Raw genomic sequence first — 19,091 nt, 5'->3', positions numbered from 1 at the left:
ACAGACACAGCACCAAGTTTATTAGCCCCAAATCCCCTCTTCTGTGCTGGAGGGATTGGTTCAGCAGAAGTTCAAATGGGTCAGACTTGATTTCCTGATTCTTAAGAGCTGTCAAATAATGCAGTTCCAGGCAAATACAAAATGACCCTTCTCAAACCATGAAGGGTTCTATGTTTTATTTAGTTTGTACTCCAGACCTTGACTTAACCCTGAAGTATCCTGGGTTCTGGAATTCGTAAGATTCTTTTAGTTCTTCTGGCTGCTGATGGCCAAAGTCAGACTATGGTACCAGTACAACAGTTCCTCCTGGTCTGTGGACATAAGCAGTAGCTTTTCATGAGAAAAGAACATACTGAGCAGTCCACCACAAGGGCCTCCCGAGTGGCCAAATACCCTTTGGAGTAAATGGCCTGGCAGACAAAGGTGCCATAAGGCAGCAGGTGCAGTGGGGGTTGAGCCTTGACCTTGAAAAGAACATCAGAGAACAGGAAGAATATTTGGAGCTGAGATTCCCCAGGGGGAGGCAGCACCAATAGCCAGCCCTGGCATAGGAATCAGCAACTTGAGGTAAGCCCCCTTGCCTGGCGCACACTGAAAGGAGCCTAGACATGGCCGGAGGTGCTGGTCATTCTTATGTTTCTGACCAGTGGTGTGGACCCTCGACAGTCTCATCAGGCAAGCAGCCGGGTGAGCTGTTGGTGGTCAGGGCTGTTGGGACTTGTGTTTTCAGCCAAAGCAAACTTCTCATACTGCTGAAGCCTCTGAAGAGGCAAAGGAGTGGGTCCTGGAGCTGAAGGCCCCTAAACTCAGGACGGCCTTCCTGAAGCCTCAGGGATCTCAGAAACCTTTGCTTTTCTTTAGTTGTTCCTGCAGGTGGTCCGGGTGTAGAACTCTAGGTCAGGGAGAAGCCCTCCAGTCCTGTCCCCAGTGCCTTTCTTTCACACAGGGAAACAGCTCTTGGCCTGGGGCTCCAGGAGTTGCAGGGTGCCCTTGACTTTCAGAATTCCATGAAGTACATGGCCACCAGCCCCAGCTGTTTCTGGTAGTGTCGTTTGGTCTCCAATAGCTCCCAGGCAGTACGGGTGTGTTTCCACTCCTCACGGGCATGCAGTTCTTACACTGGGCACCGAGACCTGTGGCCTGGGTTCTCCATGCCTAGCTGACTGGTCTGTTTTTTTCTTTAACAGTTTTTTTAAAGGGCATTTTCCAGTGACTTTTTTTGTATGTGAAATTAATTTTTGGCCTTGGGCCTACAAACTAGTGGGGATAGGCATCATTGTAAACCCCCAGGACGATGCTGCTATCTTGAGATGAAGTGTGTCTTTGAAATATAATTTCTATAGATGCCATGGTTCAATTTTGAGGTGTTCTGAACTAAATTAGGAATTTTCTGATTATCATGGAATTGAACTTTATTAATGAGAAAAGCCCTTATGCCTAGTAGGCATCAGAGCTTATCTTTGATATTATAATGGCTATTTGGGTATTTCTGAATTTGTACCTGTTCACTAAGAAAGCCTAGATATTTGCTTCCAAATTAAATATATACTAGAGGCCTGGTGCACGAATTCATGCATGGGTGGGGTTCCTCTGTGTGGCCTGCAGGGATTGGGCTGAAACTCCACCTGCCGCTCCCACTCATCCCAGCCTGTTCCCAGTCAGTCCCAATTGGGAGAGGCTCACACCGCTGTAGTGGTGCTCACTGACCGTGAGCCCTGTGTCTGGCACCTATCTTGAGGGAGATGTGGGGGCAGGAGACTATCGGCCCTCTAGGCAGGTGGTGGAACGCCCTTGCCAGCCTGAGATCTGGATTTGTCCAGCTGATGTTTGCTCCAGTTGTTGGGAGCCACCTGGCATCTACTTTTATATCATTTCTTCCTTGCAGAGCATCTAGGGGGGGGAAGCGATTGTGGTGCCTGAGACAGACTTCCAGCAGGTCAGTGGAACTGTTGGGATTGTACCAGCACTCTGGTCTATCAGTGTCTAGCCCATTCTCCAGAAATTAGGGAGGGAGTGGCTGCCGCTGGGCTGATGGGCCACCGGGAGGGATGGGTCAGCTGAGTGGCACTCCCACTGTGGGGGCACACTGATCACCAGGGGGCAGCTCCTGCATTGAGTATCTGCCCTGGTGGTCAGTGCCCATCATAGCGACCGGTTGACTAGTCGTTCCAGTTGTTGGGCCATAAAGGTCACTTAGGCTTTTAATATATATATATATATATATATATATATATATATATATATATATATATATATACACACCAGGGGTCCTCAAACTTTTTAAAGTGGGGGCCAGATCACGGTCCCTCAGAGAGCTGGAGGGCCGGACTATATGAACTACTAATTCCTACTGTAACACCTTGGCTGCGCTCACTGCCCAAAAAACCTGGCGGGCAGGATCAGACTCCCCTGGGGGCTGCATGTGGCCCGAGGGCCGTAGTTTGAAGACCCCTGATATAGACAGTGAAATCTCATGAATTCACCCACAATTTGGAGTTGTTTATTTAAGTGAAAACTGGGCATAAGATATCACTTAATTTTATATTAATATTAAAAGTAGAACTAGAAATCTGAGGCTTATTGTTTAAGTGACTAACCAAATTGTGTTTAAGGATGTGGATTGAGAATTTCAACTTGGGTCCCATGCTTTTTTGATTACCAAGTCTCTGAGTCCCTTAGGAATATTCATTCTTTCATTCCATGGATATTTACTGAGCAACACCTTGGGCTTAACAGTATGCTAAGCCTTATTCTTGCAAACAAGATGCTTATTGTCATACTAGAGGCCGGCCTGGTGCACAATATTCATGCCCTGTGGGGATGGGGGGGATCTTCAGCCTGGCCTGTGCCCTTTAGCAGTCCAGGAGCCCTCAGGAGATGTCCAACTGACTGCTTAGGCCTACTCCCCACAGACATCCTTAGCCCTGCCACGGAGTTGGGCCGTGGGAGCGGGCTGCTGCGTGTAAGCACACTGACCACAAGGGGATAGCTCCTGAGTTGAGCATCTGCCCCCTTGTGGTCAGTGCACATGATAGCAACCAGTTGTCCCATTGTTCAGTCGATTTGCATATTACCCTTTTATTATATGGGATTTTATGATCATCCTTATTTGGACACTAGAGTTGTCCTGTGGAATTGAGTATGCTCTCTCTCATCTAGGCTGGCAGAGACTATGTATATATTACAAATAGTCACTTCCTAGCAATCTATATTTTTTCAGACCTAACACATGCCCCCAACTGTCTAATTGGTACTATTTTGCCCCACTTAAATTTGTTGATGACACTTTTTACTACTTAAAATCAGGATTCACTGTAGGATAGGATTAGTGAAGTCTAGCCTTACTCAACAGCAACCACTTCCTTTTTTAAAAAATATATTTTATTGATTTTTTTTATAGAGAGGGAGAGGGATAGAGAGTTAGAATCATCGATGAGAGAAAATCACCGATCAGCTGCCTCTTGCATGCCTCCTACTGGGATGTGCCCACAACCAAAGTACATGCCCTTGACCGGAATTGAACCTGGGACCCTTGAATCCACAGGCTATCCATTGAGCCAAACTGGTTTTGGCAGTAACCACTTTCTGAGAGAATTGTTGGGTGGGGCTCCCAGGAACCTAAATTCTGAAACTGTTGTCAGTTTTTGGACTGATCAAATAAAACTAGATAGAGCTTTAAGGTAGAAATCCTTACATCTTTTCTGAGTGTCAGGGAAGAGGAAGCAGCTGTGAAATGTGTCTTATTTTCAAAAGCAAGAGCAGATGTTTTCTTGTGTTTGTGCTGCCAGCTTTGTTTTAGAAAGTAGTTGGTCCTTCTGATGGTTGAGTTCGTAAAAAAAGATGCAAAGCTTCTGGCTGAGCTTCAAATTCAGTGGGCTTTTAGGGTTCTCAGAGAGAACCATTGATGAGAGAGAAACATCGACCAGCTGCCTCCTGCACACCCCCAACCTGGGATGTGCCCGCAACCAATGTACATGCCCTTAACCAGAATCGAACCTGGAACCCCTTAGTCTGCAGACCAACACTCTATCCACTGAGTCAAACCGGTTTTGGCCCTTTGACCATTTTTAAATTGGATTGTTTTTCTTCCTTTTGTTAAGTCATGTGAGTTGATTATATATTTTGGATATTAACCGTTTATCAGATATATCATTGAAAAATATGTTCTCCTGTATAGTGGGCCCCCTTTTCAATTTTTTGATAGTTTCCTTTGCTGTGAAGAAACTATGATTTTGATGTAGTCCCATTTGTTTATTTTTTCCTTAGTTTTCTTTGCCCTAGGAGATGTATCTGTAAAAATATTGCTATGAAAGATGTCTGATATTTTGCTGCCTATAGTTTCTTCTAGAATTTTTCTGATTTCCAGACTTATGTTTCAGTCTTCTCTCTTTGTTTCTTGATGAATCTGGCTAAAGGTTCATTAATCTTGTTTATTTTTTCAGAGAACCAGTGCTTGGTTTCATTGATCTTTTGTATTTTTGTTTGTTTGTTTTTAGTCTCTATGTCACTTATTTTTGCTCTAATCTTTATTATTTCCTTCCTTCTACTTACTCTGGGTGTTTGTTGTTGTTGTTGTTCTCTTCCTAATTATTTAAGTTGCAGGGTAAAATAGTTTTGTGTTTTTTGATGTAGACCTGTAGTGCTATGAACTTCCCTCTCAGGAATGCTTTTGCTGTGTTCCAGAGATTTAGGGTTGTTGTGTGTTCATTTTCATTAGTTTCTAGGAAGTTTTTTACTTCTTTCTTGATCTCATTGATAACTCATTCATTGTTTAATAACATACTATTTAGCCTTCATGTGTTTTTCCATGCTTTTACTGTAGTTGATTTCTAATTTCATTCCATTGTTATATAAAAAATCTTTGATATGATTTCAATTTTCTTGAAATTGTTCAGACTTAGTTTGTATCCTAATGTGCGTTCTATCTTTGAGAATGAACCATGCAAACTTGGGGAAAATGTATATTCTGCAGCCTTGGGGTGAAATATTTTATTAATGCCAATTAAATCCATCTGATTCAGAATGCCATTTATTTTTAATTTTTTATAATGTTTTATTGTTAGTTTTTTGTCTTGAAGATCTAGCAAGTGAAGACAGTGGAGTGTTAAAGTCCCCCCTACTTTAATGGAATTATTGTCGATCTCTTCCTTAAAGTCCTCCAGAGTTGTATTTTTTTTTTTTTTTTAATATTTAGGTGCTCCTATATTGGGTGCATATATGTTTACCAGGGTTATAGCCTCTTTATTGAATTGAACCATTTAGCATTATGACTCTTATATTCTCAAATTTGAAGTCTGTTTTGTCAGATATGAATATTGCTACCCCAGCTTGTTTCTTTTCTTCATTTCCATTTGCATGGAAAGTTCTTTTCCATACCTTCACTCTCATCCTTTGTGAGTCTTTTGTTCTGAGGGAGGTGTCTTGTAGATAGCATATAATTGTGTCATGTTTTTGGTTCCATTCAGCTACCTATGTCTTTTGATTGGAGCATTTAGTCAATTTACATTGAGGTATTATTTTTTTAAAATATATTTTATTGATTTTTTACAGAGAGGAAGAGAGAGGGATAAAAAGCTAGAAACATCGATGAGAGAGAGACATCGATCAGCTGCCTCTTGCACACCCCCTACTGGGGATATGCCTGCAACCAAGGTACATGCCCTTGACCGGAATCAAACCCGGGACCCTTCAGTCCCCAAGCCGACGCTCTATCCATTGAGCCAAACCAGTCTTGGCCATTGAGGTATTATTGATAAATACTTATTTATTGCCATTTTAATTTTTTATGCCTGTCTTTATTTCTATATATTTATTTTTCTCTTTATAGCAACCCCTTTAGCATTCCTGCAGTTTTGGTTTGGCAGTTATAAACTCCTTTAGACTTTCCTTTTCTGGGAAGCTCTTTATTTCACCATCTATTTTGAATGATAACATTGCTGTATGTATTAGTCTTGGTTTCAGATCCTTACTTTTCATTACCTTGAGTATGTCATGCCATTCCCTTCTGGCCTGTAGAGTTTCTAATGAAAAATCAACTGACAGCCTTATGGGAGCTTTTTTGTAGGTAACAAATTGCTTTTCTCTTGCTGCCTTTAACATTCTCTCTTTGTCTTCCATTTTTGGCATTTTGTAATGTGTCTGAGCATGGACCTGTTTGGATCCTTCTTGTTTAGTATGTTCTGTGAACTTGTGTGACTTTTTCCTTCACCAGGTTAGGGAAGTTTTCTGCCATTATTTCTTCAAACATGTTCTCTATCCCTTGCTCAATTTCTTCCCCTTCTTTTAGTCCCATGATATGAATATTGTTATGTTTTATGTTGTCTGACAGCTCCCTTATGCTGTCCTCCTGTTTTTTTAATTTTTTTTTCTTTTTTTTCTTTTTGGTTCTCTGAGTCATTTTTTTCTACCCTGTCTTCTAATTCACTTATCTGATCCTCAGTTCCCCCTAATCTGCTGTGTATTTTCTCCATTGCATTCTTTATTAGTGCTATATCATTCTTTCTAGTTACTATATCTTTTTGAGCATCCTTGGTATCATTCTTCTGAACAGTATGTCTGGTAAATGTTTTATTTCCATTTCATTTAGCTCTTCTTCTGAAGAATTCTCTTGTTCTTTGGCTTTGTTTTTATTGTTGTTGGGTTTGTTTGTTTGTTTTTTAATCTACCCACTGGCTGCCTATTTAAATTTTTGTCTATATATTAGGTAGATTGGCTACAACTTCCAATCTATAGTGCAAGAAAGTGTCAGAAATCTTTTCTGACTGCCCCTGAGTACCCTGTTTGGAGCTATCAGTTTGCTGGGCTGGGTGCCTTTTGGAAAGGACCAAGATGTGCACCAAGGTCTGAGTTTTCTAGCCCTGTGTCCCAAATTAGATCAAGAAAAGATGCAAAGCCTCCAGATAACCCCTCTGCCTATAATTTGATTGTTATTCAGTATTAACCTCAGGCTATCAATCACATTGTGTGGCAAGAGACTTTCCAACAGGGTGGGGCAATTACTTCTTCCTGCAAGCTTGTTATTCTTGGTCTGTTAATGGGTCTTAGAAACTCCACAGGGTAGGGAAACTCATTTTCCAGTAGAGTGGGGTAATTGCTTAGCACCCAGGCAAAAACTGCCTGGACGGCAAAGGTGTGCAGAAGAAAGATGTCCTCTGCAATATGAGGTAATGACTCACTACAAAAAACTATGCTGTTGCTTTCTGAGCTCTAACCCCAGAGGCCTCAACCCTGGCTTCTGTTCACACAGCTTCAGTTCCCTCTGCCTTGGTGAGTGACAGCACACAAAATGTTATACATTGGTCCTTTAAGAGGGTGGCTCCATTTCCAGCTGTCTCTCCCTGGCAGATAGCAACCACTCAGTGTATATGTATGCATTTCAAAAAGATTAAATGGACATTAGAAATATATTAGAAACAATTTTTGTGGGGTGGCCAGATTACAAATAATTTCAATTTTCTTTATACTTTTTTGCCTGTTCCAGATTTTCTACAATAAAAATATATTTTCTTCTACATCGAAAAATAGGTCTTTAAAAACTGAATTGATTTATTATGAAAAAGACTCTTCAGCTTTTTCCTGGAACCATTATTCACTCCATAGTTAATGATTCCAACATATCTTCCCTATTCATCTAATTACCAAGTCCTGTAAATTTTTCCCCAGCAGCACCTCATAAATCAATCCTTCCTTCCCCCTTCCCACAGTGAGCCTATAGTTTGACTTAAGTCCTCTTTACTTACTGCTGTTGAAAGCTTTCTTTGATTCTCCACTGTCCTGGGTTTTAAATCCTGATCCTGGGCCCTGCATGTACCACTCTCAGTGACTAGCCTCTACCCTGTTCTCACCTTAGTCTTCACTCCCTTGTGGGTGTCAACCAGACTGTCCCCTCCTGCACTGTGCTTTATGACTCTACAATATCCCTTCTGCTCACAACAGATTCTTCGTTCACTTACTACATAGACATTCACTGAATAAATTTCCCATGCCAGGCAATCTGCGGCAACAAATGAAATACAAGTCGCTATTTTGGAGGCGCTCACAGTCACTTTGAAGTGACAAAAATAACTAGTTATACTTTTTATCAGTACTAATTATGATAAATATTATATATTTTGATGGAACTGGGATTTGAACCTAAATCGACCTGTCTTGAAAGTAATTTTGCTTCAAGGTCAAGAAAGATAAACACCATTGCAGGGGGCTTGTATGGCTGGCACCTAGTTATATGTTGAGAAGGAATAGGAAATGAGGCTGAATAATGGCCATGTATGCCATGCTGAGAAGTTAAAACTTAATCCTCTTTATAACTGGAATCACAATAATTTAATAATGAATACTCAGTGCCTCGCTCTGTTCCAATAACTACTGTATGAGTTAAAGTACCTATAACTTTTGCCCTGGCCAGTGTGGCTCAGTTGGTTGGAGTGTTGTCTTGTGCACCAAAAGGTGACAGGTTTGATTCCTGGTCAGGACACATACCTAGATTGCAGCTTCAATCCCTGGTCTGGGTACATATGGGAGGCAACTGATAAATCAATCTCTCTCTCTATCTCTCTCTATCTCTCTCTTTCTCTTTCATAAATAAAAACATGTTCATAGGTGAGAATTAAAGAAAAAAAGACCTGTGACTTTTTATAGACAAAGAAAGATAAAGTGATCTGCACAATGTCACCTAGTAGCTGTCTGACCTCAGAGTCTTGGCTCTTTATTACTCTGTTTTAGTAATTTAATTTATGGGCTTATTTTTTTTTTTCTCAAATAGATTCTAAAACATGAAAGGTCAGAAACTGTCTTGGGATCTTTATATCCCTGGTAGAACCCTATGCATTGACTCCAGTAAATATGAATTGAATTGGATTAGATTGGATTGAATTGAAATGGGTAGAATTGAATGAATAAAATGAGTTAAGGTCTCCCACTTCATTTGATGATCATCCACATCTACGTGGTAGGGGAGAGTGGAGAGGAAAAGGGAATGTTTATTATACCATATTTAATTGAAAAACATCTGTTTGGGCTGCATTCACACTACAGGCATATCTTGGAAATATTATATATTTGGTTCCAGACTGCTGCAATGAAGCAAGTTGTAATCTTGTTGCTGGTGGAGGGTCTTGTCTTCAATTTGTAAAAAATGCAACAACCCGTAAAGCACAGTACACAAGGTGTGCCTGTATAGTCTCACCTGGCAGAGTTGGAATCTCTCCTGGTGGGAAGCTGTCACAACTATCCCCTTGAATGGCTCTAAGAACATGTTTCTGTAATGTGTGATGCTCTAGCCTTTTAAATTCACTTTCTCTAAGCCTGTAACTTTTTGAAGGGATAGAATAAGTCCTGCTGGCTCAGATTCCAGTATAACAGAGTCCTAGTGTGCAGGGAACATTGTGCTGATGAACACTTGTTTCCCGTTTGATCCCAAAGACAGAACATAACACTTGCGATGAGTCTTACATTTTTCATGTGGGCATTGGTTGACTGGCCTGCACAGTCACAAGTAGGAATGTCACTAAAGACTTGCACACTAGTGTCCACAAAGGGTGGGCTATATGCAGCCCTTTCTGTTCACCGTCACCCCTCACTCTCACTCACACAGGCCGGGAGCTAGCTGCCATGAGGTCATGTAAGGACACAGCACTTCTGTCTCCAATCATAGCATCGTGTTCACTTTAACAGAGCAGGTGGTGGAGGGGAGAGACAGGCAAGAACATCCCCTCCTACCACGGCTTTGTCATAGCTTTCCCGGTGGCAGTATTCCAACCACCCCCACGAATTAATCATCCTTATTCTTGAGGCCAGGTTCCACAAGGGCATCTTTAACAGTATCAGCAGTTAATATTAATTGGGTACATTTATCAGGTGCAAGACTCTTGTTCTTTTGGGAGGTCAGTGCCTGTAACCTCTGAGCAATGCATTTATGGTTCCCAGCTGTGGAAACTGAGGTACAGAGAAGATTGGCCTATAAGGAGTCAGGACTGAGATACAGGTTGTGTCCCACAAGGCACAGGCTCTTAGCCTTTGTGCTACTCATTCTTGGCCACAAAACTTTTGGTCTCCAAATTCTTCTTGTTTCACCTCTAGCCAGAGTCATTTATCCTTCTAACAAATTTTCACAGTGCTTTTGCTGTTTATTTCATAGAACTTAACAGTTTTAATATCCTCTTATCATTACTGATAGAAAGCGTTCACTTTTCCTGGGGTTTCGGAGGCAGAATCCATTTCTTATTTCCCCTATCACCCAGTGTAAGGTGTTGCACCTTTGGACAAGAATAAGCAAATTTGTTTCTGATCATATCTATTCCTTCTGAGCATTTGCACCTGTATAGGAATTTGGAAATCCATAAAATTCTTCAGTTTAGATTTCCTAAAGAAAAGTAAAGATTTGCCTGAGAAAGTTTAAATCCCAGTTTTTCTAACAAAGCCAGGCAAATCATAAACCATAGTTCACCTTCCAGGGCCTCTCCCCACAGACCCCCATTCCTTGCTGTCTTGGCGCTGATCAGAAATTGGCATCCCAGTCTGCTCAGAAACTCTTTTGCTCCTGGTTCAGGTTTGCTGATTTTTTTTTTCTGAGCATCTCATTTATTTACAGGCAGAGTTGAAGCTCCTGTAGACCTTTTGTGGCAGGCTGAAGGTACCTTCTTCTCACGTTGCTACAAATTTAGACTTTAAAGTATATAACTCTCTTGGAAGTGTCTTCTGCAGCTATTGATTCTGCCAGAAATTCATTCATTCATTCTCTCCCTCTCCCTCTCCCTCCCCCTCCCCTTCCCCCTCCCCTTCCCCCTCCCCCTCCCCCTCCCCCTTCCCCCTCCCCATCCCCCTCCCCCTCCCCCTCCCCATACCCCTCCCCCTCCCCTTCCCCCTCCCCCTCCCCCTTCCCCTCTTCCTCTCCCTCTCCCTCTCCCTCTCCCTCTTGTGTCTCCCTTTAAGGGTTTTAGGTTCATATCCTGAACCAGTTTGTGGCAGAAGAGAGCTGCTTTGAAGATGAACTTGCCTCAATAATACCTCCTATGTTCTACCCTTAGACATCCAACTGCAATGATTGCTCAAGGGTACATACCTTCCCCCAGAGTTGTAGTCAGTCAGGAGAACTCCAAGGTCATGGCTAACTTATTTCACTCATACAACCTGAGAGCATCATGCTGATGGAACCATTCGCCACGTTGGCCTTGGAACAGATTTTATAATCGGACACTCCATGAACACAGACCTCAGTGCCTAGCCCTTGGTGTAGAGGCAGTTTCACCAATTCCATCTCCTTCTACCTTCTGGAGGTATCCTCTCTCAGGCAACTCTGTCTTTTTTTCCAACTCATCTTAGTTAAGGTATACCTCATCAGAGAGATGTTAATAACTGTGAATCTGAAAGAGTAGGGGCTGGGATTCAGTCTCTTTACTCAAAAAACACCTCTCTACTACCAGGTAAACTAGTGGGTATAACTAGATATATTGGGGAAAGACTCTAGCCAGGGTCATAAAACTCCTCCGCTCACCTGCAGGGTCTGAGCCCAAGCCTTGGGTCCACCCAGATGGACACTCATGTAAACAGTTCTCTTATTGCCTGTAGACAGAGGCAGTAGTCCTTGAGTACCACAGTTTTGTTTTTTTTCAAGTAGTTTTTATTTCTGTTCATTTCTTTTAGAAATTTATCATCGATATAAATTGCATAAGGATATACTTGCAGAAAATATACTTTAAAATTTTTTCATATATGTAAAAATTTTTAATGTTTTTATTTATTTATTTTTAGGTAGAGACAAAGGAGGAGGGATAGAGAGATAGAAACATCAATAATGAGAGAGGAACATCATTGACTGGCTGCTTCTGCATGCCCCCTACTGTCCATCAAGCCCACAGCCCTGGCATGTGCCCTGACCAGAAATCGAACCCTGATCTCTTGGTTCCTGGGTCGACACTCAACCACTGAGCCACACCTGAGCTGCAAAATACTTTTAATGTATACAACTTTTTTCCCTAAAATGAACGATGTCATAACCTAACACTTACCATCTGGACTCAACCAAATAAATAGAAATTTAGATGCTACAGAGCATTGTTTTCTAGTTGGATTATGAGGCACAATAGGAATTTTTAATGACATAGAGTAGAATAGAGCAGATGAGAAAATATGAGTGCCTCACTCTTAGTAGGGCTAAGTATTGTTTCATGAAACCTTATTTCACCTATATGTATATGTAATTCTCTCTCTCTCTCTCTCTCTGTGTGTGTGTGTGTGTGTGTGTACACATCACCCACTTACCTGGTTCTGTGTGTGCTGGGGATCTGCATAAGAAGTATGTCTTGTCAAGCAAAGATTAAAAGTTGCAGCCAGGGTGGGGCCCTCCCAACCTTCGCTCAGCCTCAGCCTCTTTGGATTCTGCCACCCTTTTAACAACTTCCCCAAAGCCAAACCATACATTCCTGACTGGCTGTGCCATGTCTGAACCTTCGTTTTTTAATTCTTGTTAGATGACTGAGGGGAGAATTAGATATAGCGATAAGCAGAGAGCAGATAACGGACATTTCACATTCCCACTGGAATAATTCTTGCTGCTATTTTTAAACATTGCTCAGCTTAGTGTAGTATTTCTGCCATTCAAGATGCACACCTACACCAGAGCCTGGTGCATGTTCTTGCTGCAGTGTGTGGGCCCTGCCTAAGTAAGAGGTGATGGGCCAAGTCCTTGGCAGACATCCATCCATCTGCCTCCATGTTAGAGGCAAGTCAATACAGACAGCCCTGTAAAAGGCTTCAGAATGCTGCAGAATGGCCCTTTTAGCTACTGAATTCCTTAGGACACTACAGCAGCTCAGTGAGAAAATGAGCAGACAGTTAAGCTCCTAAGTGCCAGGTCCTCAAGCATCTGACGTGCTGTCAGCTGCTGCTGGCATTCACAAATGAAAGTCTACCAGGCCTCCTCTGCGATACCAGCCCTCACTCCAGTGTCTGGAGCTTTTCCAGAACTTCACCACCAGACATGGCAATTTATTTCCTTAAGACAGAACTCTGAGTTGAAAGAAAGTTACTAGTAAGTGAGCCCTAGCTGGTTTTGCTCAGTGGATAGAGCATCGGCCTATGGACTGAAGGGTCCCGGGTTCAATTCTGGTCAAGGGTATATGCCTGTAGAGGGGGTATGCAGGAGGCAGCTGATCAATGATCCTTTCTCATCATTGATGTTTCTATTTCTCTCTCCCTTCTTGTCTGAAATCAATAAAAAATATATTTTTTTAAAAAAAACAAAGGAAGTTAAGTGAAAAGGAGCACATCATGCCATCTTTCCAGGCCTTTTGAACATAAATATTAATAGATAGTTGGCCTAAAAGAATATAGCTTTGTCACCTCTCTTGATAGTGGCAGGATATGTATTGTTAAGTCTCCATCTACTGTCTTTGGTCACTTAGCATATTCCTGTATCCCCATCTGACAAAGCCAGTGCAGTCCAGCAGGTGAATCTCCCTGTGAGCTGCAATTCTTGTCAAGTCTCCGATCTGCTTACAATTAAAAAGGAATACAATACAGTTTTTAAAACTCTCTCTATACTTCTGCTCATGGAATTGGACATAACTCAATTTAGCTGGGGATGGAAGGAGGTCATCTAAAACAAAGAGTTGGCAGTAATATCTCCCCAAAGCAAATTAAGGTAAGAAGGGCTTATTTCATCGGGGAAGGAGAGGCAGAAGCCCTGGGTCTTATGCTCTGTACCAGCCAGGCAACCATAGCCCAGTCACTAGCATCTCTGAAAAAAATTCTACATGTGTGAAGTGTCTTCAAAGCAACTGTGAGGATGCAGTGACACACACACAAAACTGCTCTGAACCACAGCACCACACCTTTTATTGTCTTTTTATTGCCTACGTAACAATGTCATACATTGAGCCTTGGTGATGTTTCACTCTATAACATGCCTCTCTGTGGTTACTAGCAGAGAAATATACATGTGCAATTGCACTGAGAGTTGTGAGGCCATCACTTGCTCATCTGAGACTCTGCAGTGCCTGCCACATAGGAACAGCCTGTATGCTAGCTTTTCTATCTTTGGCACACATCAATTATTCACCAGCCTGTCTTGTTCTGGACATTATCTTATAGAAGTCATTGTGGCCACAGTGAACCACATTTCTAAATCTTAATCTGAAACTGATACTTAAATATTGGGTTTCTTCAGCTTTACATTATTCTGTATATCAGCCGACTCTGAAAATGCTTTTACTTTTCCTCCTTTTACTTGTGTGAAACTTTATATGAAAGCTCAGACACTAAGAGCTGGCTACCATTTTCTCTTTTCAGTGTAAATTATGAGATCAGCCTTCTGATGTATCAGTCATCAGGCTTTTGAGAGAGAAATATATGTGAGAATTTCTGCTTAAGTTTATAGTACATATTTTTCAGTGTTGAATGAAGAACAGTGTAACATGTTTACTGCTTTTTTCAAGTAAATGTAATTCACAATCATACCTATTACAAGTTTCTATTCTTCAATGCATAAGGAGAAAACTGTACCATATATGGTTTGTGATATTTCCTTCTATACCTAAAAAAACATTCCACAGTATTAAGACCTTGATTGGACATAAAGATAATTATTCTTTTTAATTTATTTTCTTTTTCACCATGGACACAAACAAAGGACACAAAACTGTGCTGAAGCAGAGACTACTTGAGGTCACTAGTCATTTCTCCTGACAGGATAGATGATTATGCTCTTCAGTGTCTCACATAAAAGAATTGGATAGAGTCTGCAAGCTCAGCAAAGAAACAGACACTATGATTGCAATAGTAATAGTCTTAATAAGCTTGTGGACATTATCTTTGGGGTGGAATGGTGCCCCTTGCTTCATGCTCAGCTGTGGGTATAGCTGAATGACTTCCACTTAGTAGTCATGAAAAATAGATGGTGGTGATTCCTCATGAGAAAAGTAACATTTTTAAAGAGATGTCAGAGCAACACAATTAGACATGCTCCATATGTATCAGTGTTTTGAAGATGGTCCCATGAATGCTGCCCACCATTAATACCCTTATTAAGCCACAAAATAGGCAAGGAGGGGTGTGGTTGGGGGGACAGTAGGTGAACTTTCACAGTCTGAATAATCAGTATTGAAATGAGTAGCTTTTTAAAAAGCAAATTCAGGTTTAAGTAAATCAAAGATTTCATTTGAGGAAATTAGTAATAGTATCATTAAACACTGTGGAACATTTTGTTCATACTTTGACATTGTAAGAACATCAAATATATTCTCAAGCATCTTCACTGCCTTAATATCCTATTATAGGACATTTTCACTTCACCCCAGGAGAGATTAGATTGTATTACATAAAATCTTCTGAAACATTTCTGCTTATTTTTTTTATTATTACTTTACTTTTTAAAGAAGTTTTAGGTACACAACAAAATGAGAAGGTAGAGAGATTTTCTACATCTCCCATTATCTACATTCCCATTTATATTTATTTTCACAGTGACTGGGTATTATTTTGACAATATTTACCTCTCCAGATCTTTTTAATTTTTGATAGGTTTTTCATGTTCAATAAACCACTTTAAGCATTTATTGTAAGCTAAGCACTCATTAGGCCTTAGAGATATTGATCCCAGATTCAATATTTAGTAAAGTAATTGAATATAAGATGAAGAAAATGTATCCTTGAGAAATTCATTGTACTCATAATCTAACAGCTGAATCAGAAGATGGAGGAAAAAGACATACAAATTGAAAAATCACGATGAATCTACACTAATAATAGAGAAATATGCAAATTACCTGTCACTTTGCAACACCCACCAGCCAATCAGGAGTGAGCATGCAAATTAACCTGAAAAGATTATGGCAACTGTGTGGTTCGCCACCCCCCCCACCCCCCCGCCACTTTGGGCTTCTGGGCAGCATGCATGCAGGCAGGGAACAGCTGGGTGGGGTGGGACACCTGCTATGAGGGTGAGGGCAATGGGCAGAGGGAGCTACAGGAATGGCGCTCCAGCTGGAGCGAAGACTGAAGGCTCCAGCCAGAGCAAAGATGGAAGGCAATGGCCAGAGCAGAGGCCTGGGTCTCGGCTGCTGGAGGAAAACCGGTGTAGGCAGCCAGGGGAAGGAAGGCCTATTACATGAATCTTGTGCAACGGGCCTCGAGTTTAATTATTATAGATATGGAAAAGTGCTAAGAAAGTGAGTGGCAAATGAAAAGATCTTCAGAAGGTAGTAAAGTAAAAGATACCACTTTGTATTGGTATTTACATATACAAAAGTTTACTTTGAGGGGCTCTCAAATTTTCAGCAAATTATATTGGTGGGGGAAAATTTAAATGAAGTGTGTTCAATGTGATTTTTTCAGAAACAACAATAGAATAAGAATTTACATTTCCAAGCAAGGTCTTCATACTCAGTATTTTTCAAATAATGGACACAAATTCTATGTTTAATTAATCATTAAGCCACTGTGAATTATATACTTTTTTAATGCACAGATTAAGCTTCCTAGCATATGAAATTACATTTATATGACATGGTATTAGGTATAGCTCTTACCTTTATCATTCTTGCTATATTTTTCTTCAACTATTCCAAAGATCAATAATGCAAGGGGTGGTAGACTTGAAGTAAAGTCATGATATGCATCTTTAAGTGTCAATTTGGAAATACCTAGTTTTTCTTGATGGCTTATTGAGAAATGCACATAAGTCTATTTTGTTTTTTACCCTCATTCTTCTGTTTAACTGTTTTGAAGCAGGTATACAGATTAGGACACTTTTAATATTTGAAGATAAATTCTTCCTATGGGAGCATCTGATTTATAGACATCATTTTACCTTGAACTCCAACAAAATAGATAACCAACCAATATGGCTTTATATGCCAATTTTATTACTTATGATTTCTGTAACAGCATTGCTGATTTTGTTGCAAATATCTAATATGTTAATTTTTTAAACAGGCTTGGGTTTGAGTTGGATCCCAGCTTATTGGCAGTGTAAATCTGCACAACTTACCTCTCAAAACACAATGTCCCCAGCTTTAAATCACAATAACAATGCTTGTGTAGAGAATAAAGGAACAAATTTACCTTCAAGATACATGCATGGCACCATGTCTTGTCATGACATGCACTTAGTACTTGTTAGTGACAGGACATGCACAGAGCAGGCTCCTGAGTCACACAGGGCTCAGCCCATGCAGCTGGCATGGCAGCCTGTGGTGGCTGTTATTGTTGTTGTTCAAACTGTGGGGAAAAGGTGTCTGAATATGAAATACTAGCTTCATCTTTAGACTTAGATTGTGCCCTTGTTTTAAGTTGGAACTGTAAGTGAATAGAAAATTAGAAAAATAAGTATTAGAGATTTGGAGGATGGGATAGATCTCTGAGCTAGAACAACGAAAATAGTCACAAAAGTTTGATGTTTAAAGAATGCACAGAAATAAGGGGTCTTCAAGCCAAGGAGGATGTTTTGTGCTCACTCAGTAAAGGTTTAAATGGGGTACAGTGCCAAGTGGAAAAGAAAAGTATCATCATACTGTATGATGCAGAGTAAAGGGAACCCTCCTGCACTGCTGGTGGCAATATAGATTGGTGCAGCAATGTGGAGAACAGTATGGGTGTTCCTCAAAAAATATTTAAAAGATAAGTGCCTATGATCTAGCTATTCCACTTTTAGGAATGTATCCAAAGAAACCCAAACCACCAATTGGAAAGAATATATGCACTCCTATGTTCACTGCAGCATTACTTATAAAAGCCAAACTATGGAAGCAACCCAAGTACCCATTAATAGACAAGTGAATAAAATAGTGGTGGTACATACATACATTGGAATATTATTCAACTATAAAAGAGAATGAAATCTTTTCATTTGTGACAGCATGGATGAACCTAGAGGGTATTAGACTCTGAAATAAGTCAGTCAGATGAAGACAAATACTACATTATTTACTTATATTTGTAATCTAAAGAACAAAACAAACTAAATTGAAACAGACTCATAGACATAGAGAATAGCCTGATGGTTGCCAAACAGGAGGGGAGTTGAAAGTTGAATGGATTAAAAAGTACAACTTGGTAGTTACAAAATAGTCAGGGATTTAAAGTAAAGCATAGGATACTTAGCAACATGGCAGCTGACAGGATGTCAGGGAAGGGAAGAATATTAATGAGTAAAGGAGTGGGGGGTGTGGACATATGTTTTGTGAGTGTGGGAGCGAGTGAGGGACAGTTAGACATCACAGAAATCCTGGGCACTGGAAGATAGGACTCTTTGAGACAGGGAGCCCTGCTACCACTATGAACATGCCCAGGCTAGTGTGGTTTTAGTGCAGAACCCATACCATATTGTGAGGGGAGCAACAGAGGCCAAAAGTATAGCCACACCAATACCCAGACTGATCTCGAACACCACCCCTGGACCTGTGCAGGGAGCCACTTGCTGACATAACACACATGGTACCACCACATTGCCCTAGTAGTGGGAAATGTGGTACCACACTGCAGGTCCACGCAAGTGTAGCCAGAGAGACCTTCCAAGCTGTGCCTCCTCACCAGAGCCCAAAACCAGCATCCCAGGATCCTGTACTACAAGCCCCCATGCTGTGAGTACAAGCCAGGAGTATCCCACTCCTGCCTGATCTCCTGTCCCAGTACAGAGTCACAAACCACTGTGTGCTCTGCTCCCAGGACAGACATGGCACAGGCTCTGTCCTCCAACATGGACAGAGCGTTTCGGTTGGTGCTTCGCTCCATCCCTGGTTTGGAAAGAACTGTCACCTGCAATGTACCCTACCCCCAGCCAAGATCAGAGCTACCAATGTAACCTGGTGCTCCCAGCAACAGGTCACAGGACCACACTGCATGTGTAATGCCAGAAGGTCCTAGGGCACCATCCTGCCTTAAGGGCTAGGGCTGCACAGAGAAATGCCCTCACAGGGAGTTGCATACCAGAGGAACTGTGCACATGCCTCCATCTACACCAAGAATCTGAAGTGGACAATTTAGGGACGAGAACTGTGGGAGAAGGGGGTACAACTCAGAGCAGAGACAATAAAGATGTGAAACTCAAGGCAGACCCAGCCTATGGTCTCGTGAGTCCCGGATCATTGAACCCATAG

At 41.2% G+C, this 19,091-nt stretch overlaps 1 protein-coding gene and 1 pseudogene across 2 annotated transcripts in view; one reads left to right on the top strand and one right to left on the bottom strand.

Annotated features, from left to right (window-relative positions):
- FRY (FRY microtubule binding protein) overlaps nucleotides 1-19,091 on the top strand; it is a 476,275-nt gene that overhangs the window by 15,854 nt on the left and 441,330 nt on the right. The gene's annotated exons all lie outside the window — the stretch shown is intronic.
- LOC311618617 (rho guanine nucleotide exchange factor 39-like) lies at nucleotides 207-18,726 on the bottom strand (annotated as a pseudogene). Its single transcript has 2 exons — nucleotides 18,640-18,726; nucleotides 207-1,093 (listed from the first exon to the last, which is right to left on the bottom strand). The product of its transcript is annotated as a rho guanine nucleotide exchange factor 39-like (transcript).

The sequence above is a fragment of the Pipistrellus hanaki genome (genome assembly GCF_964339955.1).
Source record: "Pipistrellus hanaki genome assembly, chromosome: 3".
Lineage (NCBI taxonomy): Eukaryota > Metazoa > Chordata > Mammalia > Chiroptera > Vespertilionidae > Pipistrellus > Pipistrellus hanaki.
The sequence above is the reverse complement of the archived record's forward strand: the minus strand, read 5'-3'. Positions and strand labels throughout refer to the sequence as shown.